Here is a 15484-nt window from a genome sequence, read left to right as displayed (position 1 = left end):
GCGAGCAAGGAGGCCTACAAACCTGACACAGTTAAACCAGCTCTCTAAGGAGGAATGGGCCAAACTTCACCCAACTTATTGTGGGAAGCTTGTGGAAGGCTACCCGAAATGTTTGACCCAAGTTAAACAATTTAAAAGCAATGCTACCAAATACTAATTGGGTGTATGTAAACTTCTGACCCACTAGGATTGTGATGAAAGAAATAAAAGCTGAAATAAATAATTATCTCTACTATTATTCGGACATTTCACATTCTTAAAATAAAGTGGCAATCTTAACTGACCTAAGACGGGGGATATTTACTAGGATTAAACGTCAGGAATTGTGAAAAACTGAGTTTAAATGTATTTGGCTAAGGTGTATGTAATCTTCCGACTTCAACTGTACATGATGGCTCATTAGCTTCCCTACATAAAAGGTACTAACAGGAGACGCGACGAGAATGCTGATCCAATGCCTTCCAACACAGAAGTGAACTAGTTAAGATGAACACACCACAAACCACACACAAATGAAAACAAATATATATATACAGTACCAGTCAAAAGTTTGGACACACCTACCATTCAAGGGTTTTTCTTTATGTTTTACTATTTTCTACATTGTAGAATAATAGTGAAGACATCACAACTATGAAATAACACATATGGAATCATGTAGTAACCAAAAACGTGTTAAACAAATCAAAATATATTTTATATTTGAGATTATTCAAATAGCCACCCTTTGCCTTGATGACAGCTTTGCACACGCTTGGCATTCTCTCAACCAGCTTCATGAGGTAGTCACCTGGAATGCATTTCAATTAACAGGTGTGCCTTCTTCAAAATTAATTTGTGGAATTTCTTTCCTTCTTGAGCCAATAAGTTGTGTTGTGAAGATAGCCATATTTGGTAAAAGACCAAGTCCATATTATGGCAAGAAGAGCTCAAATAAGCAAAGAGAAATGACAGTCCATCACTACTTTAAAAAATGAAGGTCAGTCAATCCGGAAAATGTCAAGAACTTTTAAAGTTTCTTGAAGTGCACTCCAAATAACCATCATGTGCTATGATGAAACTGGCTCTCATGAGGACCGCCACAGGTATGGAAGACCCAGAGTTAACTCTGCTGTAGAGGATAGGTTCATTAGAGTTACCAGCCTCAGAAATTGCAGCCCAAATAAATGATTCACAGAGTTCAAGTAACAGACACATCTCAACATCAACTGTTCAGAGGGGACTGTATGAATCAGGCCTTCATGGTTGAATAACTGCAAATAAACCACTACTAAAGGACACCAATGAGAAGAATAGACCTGCTTGGGCCAATAAACACGAGCAGTGTACATTAGACCAGTGGAAATGTGTCCTTTGGTCTGGAGTCTAAATTTGAGATTTTTGGTTCCAACCGCCGTGTCTTTGTGAGATGCAGTGTGGGTGAACGGATTATCTCTGCATGTTATTTCCCACCGTAAAGCATGGAGGAGGAGGTGTTATGGTGTGGGGGTTCTTTGCTGTTGACACTGTCTGTGATATAAATTGGCCTATAACAGTTAGGATCAGCTTGATCTCCCCCTTTAAATAAAGGACCCACCATGGCTGCCTTCCAAGCAATAGGAACCTCCCCAGAGAGGAGAGACAGGTTAAAAAGGTCAGAGATAGGCTCGGCGATGATAGGGGATGCAACCTTAAAGAAGAAAGGATCTAAACCATCTGACCCAAGTTTCAGGAGCTCCTTTAGCACCTCAGACTCAGTGACCGCCTGCAGGGAGAAACTTTGTAGTGGGGCAGGGGATAAAGATGGAGGAGCATCGGGGCTAGTCACATTAGAAGGGCTGGGAGATTAGGAAATGTTGAATGGGCAAGGAGGCATGGCTGAGTCAAATAGGAATCCTGACTTAATGAAGCGGTGATTAAAGAGCTCAACCATGCACTCCTTGTCAGTAACAACCACATCATCAACATTAAGGGACATGGGCAGCTGTAAGGAAGATGGTTTATTCTCCAGATCTTTCACAATTTTCCAGAACTTCTTAGGGTTAGACCGAGAGAGAACTGCTCCTTATAGTAACTAATTTTAGCCTTCCGGATAGCCTGATTGCACTTATTTCTCATTTCCCTGAAAGAGAGCCAGTCAGCCTGAGTATGCTTGTGCCGAGGATTTCGCCAAATGGAATACCTGAGGTGGAGTATCTCTGCCAGATCACGGTCAAACCAGGGGCTGAACCTTTTTTTCATTTTCTTTATTGGGGCGTGTTTGTTAACAATACCACTGAAAATATAAAAAAAGAAGGTCCAAGCGTCTTCAACAGAGGGGATCAAGCTCATTCTATACCAATTTACAGAGGCCAGGTCATGAAGGAAGGTTTGCTCATTAAAGTTTGTCTATGACAAATTAGGACAGGTAGTCTAACTGACCAGCCGTTATGATCACAGGCTGTAAAACTGTGATCACTAAGGTCATTACAGAAAACACCAGACAGATACCTATCAGGATTATTTGTGAGGATAGCATCAAGGAGAGTAGGCTTTTCTGGGTGTTTGGAGTCATACCTTGTGGGATTGGTAATAATCAGAGAAAGATTTAGGGAGTCCCATTGCTTTAGGACTTCGTCAGGTGGTGTAAGCATATCCCAGTTTAGGTCACCTAGCAGGACAAATTCAGACTTAGTGTAAGGGGCCAGGAGAAAGCTTAGGGCAGGTAGGGTAGAGGCCAGTGCTGATGGTGGACGAAAACACCCAGCAACAGTCAACAAAGACTCATTATCATATTGCAGTTTAGGCGCAATTTAGATGTTGGCCACTAGATGGCAGCAGTGTGTGTGTGCAAAGTTTCAGATAAATCCAGTGAAGCATTGCAATACTGTACTATTTTGTATCAAGTCTGCCCAAATGTGCTGAATTGGTCAATTGACACATTTTCAAGTACATAAATATAGAGAACATACAAAAATGATATGTTAATACAAAATGTAAGTTTACACACTACCAGGAATTTCATACATGATGGATCATTAGCTTATACACTAACTTTCACACATCTAGATGGCGGGGAGGGGTGGGTGTGGAGCCAGAGACAGCAGGGGTTCAAACTGTAGAACCCAGGTCCTACATTTGAATATAAAAATGGATTTTATCAAACAAAAATATGCTACATTTTATCTCTGGGACTCTCAGGATGACAAATCAGAGCAAGATTACTGCATGTATTACATTACATTATTTACCTTCAGAGGTGAATGTATTAAACCAGTTGCCGTGATAAGTTTTTTGTTGTTGTGCACTCTCCTCAAACAATAGCATGGTATTTTTTTCACTCTAACAGCTACTGTAAATTGGACAGTGCAGTTAGATTAACAATAATGTAAGCTTTCGGCCCATATAAGACATGTCTATGTCCTGGAAAGTTTGCTGTTACTTACAACAGTCATGTTAATCACATTAGCGCACGTTAGCTCAACCGTCCCGTATACGGGACACCAATCCCGTAGAGGTTAACATCAATGTTCAAAACACCCTTTTTTACCCGTTTTTTTTTTGTTGTTGTAAGTTTTACCCCAAATGGTACTTACAGTCTTGCCCCATCGCTGCAACTCCCGTACAGACTCGGGAGAGGCGAATGTCGAGAGCCATGGGTCCTCCGAAACACGACCCTGCCATGCTGCACTGCTTCTTGACACACTGCTCGCTTAACCCGGAAGCCAGCCGCACCAATGTGTCGGATGAAACACTGTTCAACTGGCGACCGTGTCAGCGTGCATGTGCCTGGCCCGCCACAGGAGTAGCTAGAGCGCGATGGTACAAGGACATCCCGGCCGGCCAAACCCTCCTCTAACCCGTACGACACTGGGCCAATTGTGCATCGCCTCATGGGTCTCCCGGTCGCGGCCGGCAGCGACACTGCCAGGGATCGAACCCGGATCTGTAGTGCCGCCTCAAGCACTACGATGCAGTGCCTTAGACCGCTTACGCCACTCAGGAGGCCCAAAACACTCTTTCTTAACCGCATCTCAGTAATGACCAACACATCTGGATTGGAGCTGTGAACCAACACTTTCTATAGATACATTTTAGGTAATAAGCTTCTGGTGTTAACGTGCAGAAAACAGTGAAACAGAAATCAGAGCACAAGTTAGAATTGGGGCTAGCAACAGTAGTTTGGGGCCAGGGTGTGCACATTTATCATCAGCAGTAATACTGAGAGAAGAAGAGCTATGGAGTGTTGATTTTTATGACATTTCAATGTGCATCAGATGGTAACAAGATGATATTGTATAGGTGGTTAGAATAGGATGGGAGGCCAAGAGTCTGTGTAACCAATAGAGAGTCAGAGTCGTGTGTGTGTGAACAAACATTGTCTGTCCCACGGTCGGGTAAATAAGCACTTCATTGTCAACAAAGCAAGCAGGAGTCATGGGGCAAATAGCATAAAGCCTAGAACGTTTTTTGTGTTATTACATACAGCCGGAAATAACTTTTGAATATCAGAGCGGCGGTAACTCACCAGCATTACGACCAGGAATACGACTTTCCCGAATTGGTTCCTTTGTTTGTACCCCCCAGGGCAATTTAACTTATCCCAGAGGCTGTTCCAGGATGCCGCCGGTGGTGAAGAGGTATTCAGAGTGGACTTCTAGTCCGACTCAGGAGGCGTGCACACCATCCACCGCGCCCGAGTATATTACTCGCTAATGTTCAGTCTCTAGACAAGAAAGTAGACGAGCTCAGGGTGAGGGTGTCCTTCCAGAGAGACATCAGGGACTGTAAAATACTCTGTTTCAAGGAATCATGACTCTCTCGGGATATACTGTCCCTGTCCATACAGTCAACTGTGTTCTCAGTTCATTGGGGACAGCAGACTGGGATAGGGAGAGATTGAATATGTCCTTAAACACTCCAGCCAGCTTGTCTGCGCGTGCTCTGAGGACGCGGCTAGGGATACCGTCTGGGCCGGCAGCCTAGCGAGGGTTAACATGCTTAAATGTCTTGCTCCTGTCGGTCCTCTGTAGCTCAGCTGGTAGCGCACGTTGCATGTAACGCCGAGGTAGTGGGTTCGATCCCCGGGACCACCCCATACACAAAAAACGTATGCACGCATGACTGTAAGTCGCTTTGGATAAAAGCGTCTGCTAAATGGCATATTATTATTATTCAAGATATCCACACATTTTCCTGTACCCAAGAAAGCAAAGGTAAATGAAATAGCACTCACTTCTGTCATCTTGAAGTGCTTTGAGAGGCTAATTAAGGATCATATATCCTCTACCTTACCTGACACCCTAGACCCACTTCAATTAGCTTACCACCCCAATAGATCCACAGACGATGCAATCGCCATTGCACTGCACACTGCCCTATCCCATCTGGACAAGAGGAATACCTATGTAAGAATGCTGTTCATTGACTATAGCACAGCCTTCAAAACCATAGTACCCTCCAAGCTCATCATTAAGCTCGGGCACTGGGTCTGAACGCCACCCTGTGCAACTGGGTCCTGGACTTCCTGACGGGCCGCCCCCAGGTGGTGAAGGTAGGAAACAACACCTCCACTTTGCTGATCCTCTACACAGGGGCCCCACAAGGGTGCGTGCTCAGCCCCCTCTTGTACTCCCTGTTCACCCATGACTGCATGGCCACGCACACCTCCATCTCAATCATCAAGTTTGTAGACGACACAACAGTGTTAGGCCTGATTACCAGCAATGACAAGACAACCTACAGGGAGGAGGTGAGGGCCCTGGCGGAGTGGTGCCAGGAAAATAACCTCTCCCTCAACGTCAACAAAACAAAGGAGCTGATTGTGGACTTCAGGAAACAGCAGAGGGAGCACGCCCCTATCCACATCGATGGGACCGCAGTGGAGAAGGTGGAAAACTTAAAGTTCCTTGGCGTACACATCACTGACAATCTGAAATGGTCCACCCACACAGACAGTGTGGTGAAGCAGGCGCAACAGCGCCTCTTCAACCTCAGGAGGCTGAAAAAATTTGGCTTGGCCCCTAAGACCCTCACAACCTTTTACAGATACACAATTGAGAGCATCCTGTCGGGCTGTATCACCGCCTGGTACGGCAACTGCACCACCCGCAACCGCAGGGCTCTCCAGAGGGTGGTGCGGTCTGCCCAACTCATCACCGGGGACACACTGCCTGCCCTCCAGGACACCTACAGCACCCGATGTCACAGGAAGCCAAAAAGATAATCAAGGACATCAACAACCCAAGCCACGGCCTGTTCACCCCACCCCGATATCATCCAGAAGGCGAGTTCAGTACAGGTGCATGAAATCTGGGACCGAGTGACTGAAAAACAGCTTCTATCTCAAGGCCATCAGACTGTTAAATAGCCATCACTAGCCAGCTACCACCCGATTAATCAACCCTGCACCTTAGAGGCTGCTGCCCTATATACATAGACATGGAATCACTGGCCACTTTAATAATGGAACACTAGTCACTTTAATAATGTTTACATACTGCTTTACTCATCTCATATGTATATACGCTATTCTATTCTACTGCAATTTTGTCAATGCCATTCCGACATTGCTCGTCCTAATATTTATATATTTCTTAATTCCATTCTTTCACTTTTAGATTTGTGCTTTTTTGTGAATTGCACAGTTGAATACTGCACAGTTGGAGCTAGGAACGCAAGCATTTCGCAACACCCGCAATAACATATGCTAAAAATGTGTATGTGACCAATAAAATTTGAATTGATTTGAAGAAATAAATTAAACGACTTGGGGCTAGCCATTGTAAGTTCAAAGAGTCACAACAACATAACTTGAGATAGTAGCTCTCTGTAAGTCCAGTAGGCTATAAAAGTCTGAGATAAAATAAATAAATAATAGCCTATACTAGTTAATTAAAGCGTTTCTGAGTAAGCTCACATAACAAGCTTCAGAAGTTAATTAGCTTACATAGAATTCCGATCAGTCCAAGGCCCGTGGGAGTGTGGCAGGGGTACGTGTACCAGACAGGGGGACAGAACGCTGGATGGGATCCAAAGCAGCAGTGCAGCAGGCAACGGTAGTAGGTGTCACACCCACTTGGGAGAAGATTTTTCCGGGAGGCTGAGTAGGAGAGGAGGCATTCAACCTTACCAGACAGGTGCGTGGTAGAGCAGATAAAAACGTCCGAAGTAAAAAGCTTGTTAAAAAAACGCGGTAAAGTTGGCTTGCATTTCGATAGTCACCAGACATCAATAGGTCTACAGTAGCCTCAACAGCACTCTGTAGGGTAGCACCATGGTGTAGCCGGAGGACAGCTAGCTTCCGTCCTCCTCTGGGTACATTTACTTCAATACAAAACCTAGGAGGCTCATGGTTCTCACCCCTTTACATAGACTTACACAGCAATTATGACAGATTCCAGAGGATGTCCTCCAACCTATCAGAGCTCTTGCAGCATGAACTGACATGTTATCCACCCAATCAAAGGATCAGAGAATGAAGCTAATACTGAAAGCAAAAGCTACAGCTAGCTAGAAATGCAGTGCATAACATGTGGTGAGTAGTTGACTGAAAGAGAGAGAAAGACAATAGTTGAACAGTTTTCAACAAAAATGAAGGAGAAGCAAGAGAGCTAGCAATAATTATTTTTTAATTTTTTTACTTTCACCTTCAGTTACTTAGCTAGCGAAAGCAGCTAGCTAGTTTAGCCTACTCAGACACCCGGCTCAAACAGAGAGGAATACCATGTTAGCTAGCTGGCTATGGCTATCCAACAGTGGAACTTATCCAAGTCAGGGTAAGCTTTTGCCGGTGTAACTGCTTGCTGACTGTACACTGTACTGCATGATTGTAGCGGGTTTAATAACGCGTTAGTTCTATCTAGTAGCTATGTTTACTATGACATTAGCTAATATGGTGACAATGTTGTAGGCTGTGTGTAACGGTTAGAGGTTATGATATGAAGGTTTGGCTTGGAAAGATTTTTTTGTCTGGTCACAGACAGCTGATGTGTTGTGCACTGAAGTCCACAAGCGAAGGGAAAAGGTGAGAGGAGGAGAGCGTGTAGATGCGAGAAGGAATTAATGAGCAAAGTGATCATGTTGTTTGTATGTGGCTGCTATGAAAGTGAACTGTGTTTGCATGTGATCAGGAGTATATTCATTACACCGATTTTGTTGAAAAACTTTTCTTAAACAGAAGCAAACGGAATGAAACGGGGATAAACATAACTGAATTTGTCCAATAGAAACTCTTGTTTGCAACTGTTGGACTAATGATTACACCCTAGATCAGCTAGATGCAGTCAAGAGTGTGCAAGGTGGTATTGAATGTGTCACTGTCTGTCACCTTGATTACTAAAAATTTTATCTCGACCTGTGCACCTACGTTGTAAACTTTCATTCATAGGCTAAGTTCTAGCAACCTCATGATGGGTTTAGGAAAAAATTGAGTATCAAGTAGTAACCTAAACCTATCGATGTTACATTGAGCTGAGTGAATGGAATATGAATGACAGTCATCCAACATGCTGTAATAGAAATAAGGCCATGCTCATTAAAAAAAATACCGTCCTCACTAATTTTAAACGCCACCAACCGCCACTGATTTATACCATATGTTTTACTAATTCATTAGCATATAGCTTGTAGGGAGCTCGATGGAAAGAGCAACCAATCTGACAAGTACTGTACTTTATTTTCTTCCGGTAATTTGTGTGCGTCAAAGCACAGCCTGTTCTCGACCAATTATGTATATAAACCCTGAATTGCTGATGCTATGTATTGGCCATTGAGAGGAAGCCACTGGTCGGACATATTGGAACTCCTCAGTAGCAGCATTCCTCCATAGGAATGAATGGAATTCTACATTATTTCAATAAAATGTTTCAAGGACAAAATAACATGTATTTAAGTATATTGTTGTTGTAGTGGGGACAGTAACATTAGTAGTCTCAAAAAATATTTTTATATATTTATTCATTTTTTATGTTCAGCTCACATAATATGTATCATTAAAAAGTATACGGACAATGGAGGAGGATTACCAAGATGGCTGCGCGATGGCTTCAATACAGCGCCGCTGTTATTCATCCAGGGTTTATACACAGCACTGTTCTCGACCGATTTACCCAGCACTCAGAGTAGGCAGCCAGCTACAGCACATGGTCAGTGAAAAGCACTTTGAAGCTCAGAATATTTTTTCCACCAATGGTGTCACTTCTCTTGATTTATGACTCTAAAGATAAAAGGTTGGTCAGAAATGGCTGACATGTAGATGCCCCTTTCATTGTGTGATCAAAGTCCAATCCAGCATGCAGTCCATTCCTGACACCTTCCAACGTGTCTCTAGTTCTTGAGAGGAGAACAGAAAATAGGGCACTTCTCAGCCAAAGCGTAGGATTAGCCTCTCTTGGAACGATGTGACAGACACCTATTGTTGGGAGGAAATATACTTTTCTCCCTATCTGACCAATATTTCCTGGTCCTTTAGAGTTAAAGGTTTGAAAGAACATGGGCTACTTGGTGTGTTCCTCCAATGTTATTCACAAAATGGTCAAATTAATTGACCTTACCATGTTGACCTGACGCTGCTTGTGCTCCCTACATCCTCTCGATCTGGGGACATCCACAAACCCTCCAAACAAGCGCCACATTTCCAACATTGTGGAACTCATTCTAATATTTGAGGTATTATTTTAAACAACTGAATAATGCTGTTTTTGGAGAATTATGTTGCTTCGAGTCCAATTTGTTAGCACCTCCACGAATAACTTTGAAAATAATGGCAGAGATTTGGAGCGGAGCATGAAGTGATGATTGTTGCCGTGGCAACGTCGAATGCGGACTACTTTCTGATAAGCGTATAATAAGATGTTTGGCCTTTGTGGTGAGGTCACTGGGTAAAGAAAAGACTGCAGAAACTCTGTGGGGGAGGAATAACAATATGGTAACCTTTGCAACATTTGATTAAAATGTCAATTAAAATGTATGTTGGGGCCACGCACTGCCAGGAGGCAGCCAGTGCGGCAGGAGCCTGTGCTTTGCCACACTTTCCCCCCCAAAATAATTAAAAGTAATGTCACTCCCCCATACTGTTCTGTCAGCACTCTCCACTGACTTCCACAAACCACTGTCCTCCACTCTCAGTTAGACCGTCTCATTAGCAGAGAAATTTGAAATTACAATGAACATGATATAGTCATGGTTTAGAAAGGATATTTTGTCATGAAATGGTGTTATCCATGATCCTGTGTTGGAGGTTGAGTGATAAACTGCAAGTTATTATAGGTCTTGACAAGCTTGAGAGTGTATGGTACTATACCCACACACTAACACACACACACACACACACACGGACCCTCACACACACACGCAAACACACACACACACACACACACACACACACATACACACATACACACAGACACTTTCCAGAGAATATACCAAAATTGCAAGAAATTCCCGTTCAAACTGGAAGTGCTATTTTAAAAGCATATAATACCAGCGAAAAACTGTAAATTGAGAAATATACACACAAATCTAATGTTTTCTTTTTGTGTTTGTTGCAATTTATTAAACTCTCAGTTTCTCTCAGTCACCACACTATATCTTTGATGTAGCCTAGTTTTACAGTTTTTTACGATTGCTTACACACTAAAATTAAACTTTTCCCACAATTAGCAAAACCTTACACTCAAGGAGCAAAACACAAGGCTAGATTTGCACAACTGTAAGCACATTGTCAGCTTCACACTATTTGCAAAACACTAAACACACTTGTATACATCAGACACAGAAGTGTATCATGATGTCACTTCCTTGCAATTCCAAAGCACTGACTGTCAAATTACCACACCTATGAGCCAATCTGTTAAACACAGCCATCAGGTGCACAAACACATGATTGCTAAATTGTAGACACACCAATCAGGTTTAAGCACTATAAAAATGCAGCAGGTAGGTTCACCTGCCTTCAACCAAAATGGAAGGAGTCAGAAGAAGAGTGAGGGTGAGAGGAGGAGTACACAGAGGACAAGAAGGAGGTAGAGGAAGAGGCAGAGGCAGAGGCCGAGCCAGAGGTTGAGCCAGAGGTCGAGGAAGACCTGAAGCAGGAGGAGAACGTGCACAAAGAAGAAGAGGACCAAACTAATCAAATGACATTCGTGCAACACTAGTGGACCATGTTGTGAACCACGGATTGACGCTGAGGGAGGCTGTACTGAGAGTTCAGCCAAATCTTAGCAGATATACAGTGTCATCTGTCATAAGGACTTTTCGACAGGAAAACAGGTAAAAGATCTGTCTACAGTTACAGTAATCAGCCGCTTATTGTATGCACCATATCAGCACGTGTGATACCCCTTCCTGTGACATTGTACAGTAAGTTACATATATTATTCTCTGCATAGGATTGAGGGTCGGGAACGACAAGGAGGAAGGGGGCCCATATTCACGCAAGAACAAGAGAGAGAGATAATAAACATGGTTTTGGCCAATAATGCTATCAGGCTCAGAGAACTACAAGCCAACATTATCGGTGACCATGCCATTTTCAATAATGTCCATCAGGTCTCTCAGTTAACACTGGCACGCATCCTGAAAATACATCAGGTTCAAATGAAACAACTTTATCGAGTGCCTTTTGAGCGGAATTCAGAGAGGGTCAAACGGCTGCGGCATGAGTACGTGGAGGTTTGTATTGTTCACTTTAGCACTGTGACGTTGCATACTGCACACATTACTTTTTTACATTGACTGTATACTAGACCTATCCTGAACTACACAATCTTGTCTTTCACTGTATTTCAGAGAGTTTTACAGATGGATGCTGAAGAAATCCTGCATGAATTCAGATATATTGATGAGGCAGGGTTCAACCTCACAAAAGCAAGAAGGAGAGGCAGAAATATAATTGGCCACAGGGCTATAATCAATGCCCCAGGGCAACGTGGGGGTAACATCACCCTTTGCGCTGCCATTTCACAGCATGGGGTTCTCCTCCGTCATGCCAAAATGGGCCCTTACAACACACCTCACATTCTCACATTTTTGGACCGATTGCACCACATCGTCACAGCAGATAATGAAATGCACCAGATGCAATACACTGTCATCTGGGACAATGTGTCATTCCACCGCTCTGCTTTGGTCCAGAACTGGTTTCAACACCATCCACAGTTGACAGTACTATACCTTCCACCATACTCTCCGTTTCTAAACCCTATCATTTTTCTCTGCATGGCGATGGAAGGTTTACGATCTCCAGCCCCAGGCTCAGGTACCCCTCATTCAGGCCATGGAGGACGCCTGTGACCAAGTCGGCGCCGCAGCTGTGCAAGGATGAATTCGACATTCAAGACGGTTCTTCCCGCGTTGTCTTGCTAATGAGGATATTGCTTGTGATGTTGATGAAATTCTCTGGCCAGATCCAGCTAGGCAAAGAGATAATGTATAGTATGTTTACTGTAGTATTTTCTGTACAATATTGTCAGTTTTCTTCAGATTATTTAGTATGTTTGTTGTTATTTACTGTAATTGTAACCTGTACTGGATACAGTATTTTACGTTTGTCTGTTGTTTGCTGAGCTAACAGTGTTATGCACACTACTGTAGTAGCATGAAAACTGGGACATGTTAAGTTGTGATTCTCCATGTTGACTGATTTGGGTATATGGAGAGAAATAAATGATAGTTTCCTCAGTCTGCAGCATTGGTCTTGTGTAGTGTTTGTATAGTTGCACTTTCTCTGTGTACTTCATTTACAGTACTCTAATCACTGAGACTTAGACTTGCTAAAATTGTTTTAGGTTAGCAACAGCAGTGTGTAACTGGTTCAAAAAGATTGAAGTCATATGAAATGTGTGTGTTTCGTATGGTAACAAAATATTGTTTTTATGAAGTTGTGTATAGTTTTGACAAAAGTGTTCCATTTTGCAAATTATCTGAAGTGTTGTGCTACTTTGGTGTAGGGTTGTGCTAATTGTGTGTAGTGTTTAGACAAACCGGGCCCTGTTTTCAAAAATGTGCTTAAACAATTGAAAAAAAACTCTAAGGTAGCCTAGGCCTATGAAGCACTGTTGGCCGACTGGTGAGATGTTTTGAGGTCTAGTGAAAATTACATTAGTTTTAGCCTACCTTCCGGAAGATGTCAGGTAGCTTGTTGGCCCTTTTCTGTCCCTTGGCCTAGGCTTGATCAAGTGCTTGCAAATCTGACCAGCAGCCCACTTTTGTTAATGTAACATCATAAAACAATGTTGCAAATGTCTATTTCCTGAAGCGCTTTTTTGGACACAGTGTATCAGCCGTTTTGTGATTAACAACAGTTTAAATTTGAGCCTCTGCCAGTGCCAAACGTTATTGGAGTTTTGAATGTGAGGTAGACATTGTCTACCGTAACTGCGTCGAGAGGTTGCGTGTTGTGGCGATAGGTAGCCTAGCGGTTAGAGGGTTGGGCAGTAACCGAAAGGTCGCTGGTTTGAATACCCGAGCCGACAAGGTGAAAAATCTGTCGATGTACGCTTGAGCAAGGCACTTAACTCTAATTTGCTCCAGGGGTGCTGTACATACTATGGCTGACCCTGTAACGCAACACATTTCACTGCATCTATTTGGTGTACAGTGGGGGAAAAAAGTATTCAGTCAGCCACCAATTGTGCAAGTTCTCCCACTTAAAAAGATGAGAGAGGCCTGTAATTTTCATCATAGGTACACGTCAACGATGTCAGACAAAATGAGCATTTTTTTTCCAGAAAATCACATTGTAGGATTTTTAATGAATTTATTTGCAAATTATGGTGGAAAATAAGTATTTGGTCAATAACAAAAGTTTCTCAATACTTTGTTGTATACCCTTTGTTGGCAATGACACAGGTCAAACGTTTTCTGTAAGTCTTCACAAGGTTTTCACACGCTGTTGCTGGTATTTTAGCCCATTCCTCCATGCAGATCTCCTCTAGAGCAGTGATGTTTTGGGGCTGTCGCTGGGCAACACGGACTTTCAACTCCCTCCAAAGATTTTCTATGGGGTTGAGATCTGGAGACTGGCTAGGCCACTCCAGGACCTTGAAATGCTTCTTACGAAGCCACTCCTTCGTTGCCCGGGCAGTGTGTTTGGGATCATTGTAATGCTGAAAGACCCAGCCACGTTTCATCTTCAATGCCCTTGCTGATGGAAGGAGGTTTTCACTCAAAATCTCACGATACATGGCCCCATTCATTATTTCCTTTACACGGATCAGTCGTCCTGGTCCCTTTGCAGAAAAACAGCCCCAAAGCATGATGTTTCCACCCCCATGCTTCACAGTAGGTATGGTGTTCTTTGGATGCAACTCAGCATTCTTTGTCCTCCAAACACGACGAGTTGAGTTTTTACCAAAAAGTTATATTTTGTTTTCATCTGACCATATGACATTCTCCCAATCCTCTTCGGGATCATCCAAATGCACTCTAGCAAACTTCAGACCGGCCTGGGCATGTACTGGCTTAAGCAGGGGGACACGTCTGGCACTGCAGGATTTGATTCCCTGGCGGCGTAGTGTGTTACTCTAGGCTTTGTTACTTTGGTCCCAGCTCTCTGCAGGTCATTCACTAGGTCCCCCCGTGTGGTTCTGGGATTTTTACTCACCGTTCTTGTGATCATTTTGACCCCACGGGGTTATCTTGCGTGGAGCCCCAGATCGAGGGAGATCATCAGTGGTCTTGTATGTCTTCCATTTCCTAATAATTGCTCCCACAGTTGATTTCTTCAAACCAAGCTGCTTACCTATTGCAGATTCAGTCTTCCCAGCCTGGTGCAGGTCTACAATTTTGTTTCTGGTGTCCTTTGACAGCTCTTTGGTCTTGGCCATAGTGGAGTTTGACTGTTTGAGGTTGTGGACAGGTGTCTTTTATAAATAAATTGGTCATTTAGCAGACGCTCTTATCCAGAGCGACTTACAGGAGCAATTAGGGTTAAGTGCCTTGCTCAAGGGCACATCGACATATTTTTCACCTAGTCGGCTCGGGGATTAGAACCAGCGACCTTTCGGTTACTTGTACAACGCTCTTAACCACTAAGCTACCTGCCGCCCCTGATACTGATAACAAGTTCAAACACGTGCCATTAATACAGGTAACGAGTGGAGGACAGAGGAGCCTCTTAAAGAAGAAGTTACAGGTCTGTGAGAGCCAGAAATCTTGCTTGTTTGTAGGTGACCAAATACTTATTTTCCACCATAATTTGCAAATAAATTCATTAAAAATCCTACAATGTGATTTTCTGGATTTTCTTTTCTCAATTTGTCTGTCATAGTTGACGTGTACCTATGATGAAAATTACAGGCCTCTCTTTTTAAGTGGGAGAACTTGCACAATTGGTGGCTGACTAAATACTTTTTTCCCCCACTGTATGTGACAATAAAACATATGTTTGCCTGCACATATGGTAAGCAATTACATTTATAGAAGCCATGCAAGTAGCCTAAGGTATGTTCTCTATTGGGGACTTTATGTTGAGTAAATGTGGTAGGCTACTAGCGTTGTGATGACTGGTCTAATGTAAAAATGA

The 15484-nt window shown here is 43.1% G+C and overlaps 1 protein-coding gene across 1 annotated transcript in view; it reads left to right on the top strand.

Moving 5' to 3' along the window:
* The window catches only part of LOC121578298 (receptor-type tyrosine-protein phosphatase T-like), a 510655-nt gene that overhangs the window by 243957 nt on the left and 251214 nt on the right, over window positions 1-15484 (top strand). The window lies entirely within an intron of this gene.

The sequence above is a fragment of the Coregonus clupeaformis genome, chromosome 12 (genome assembly GCF_020615455.1).
Source record: "Coregonus clupeaformis isolate EN_2021a chromosome 12, ASM2061545v1, whole genome shotgun sequence".
NCBI classification, from domain to species: domain Eukaryota; kingdom Metazoa; phylum Chordata; class Actinopteri; order Salmoniformes; family Salmonidae; genus Coregonus; species Coregonus clupeaformis.
Note: the sequence above shows the minus strand (reverse complement) of the source record. Positions and strands in the feature narration are given on the sequence as shown.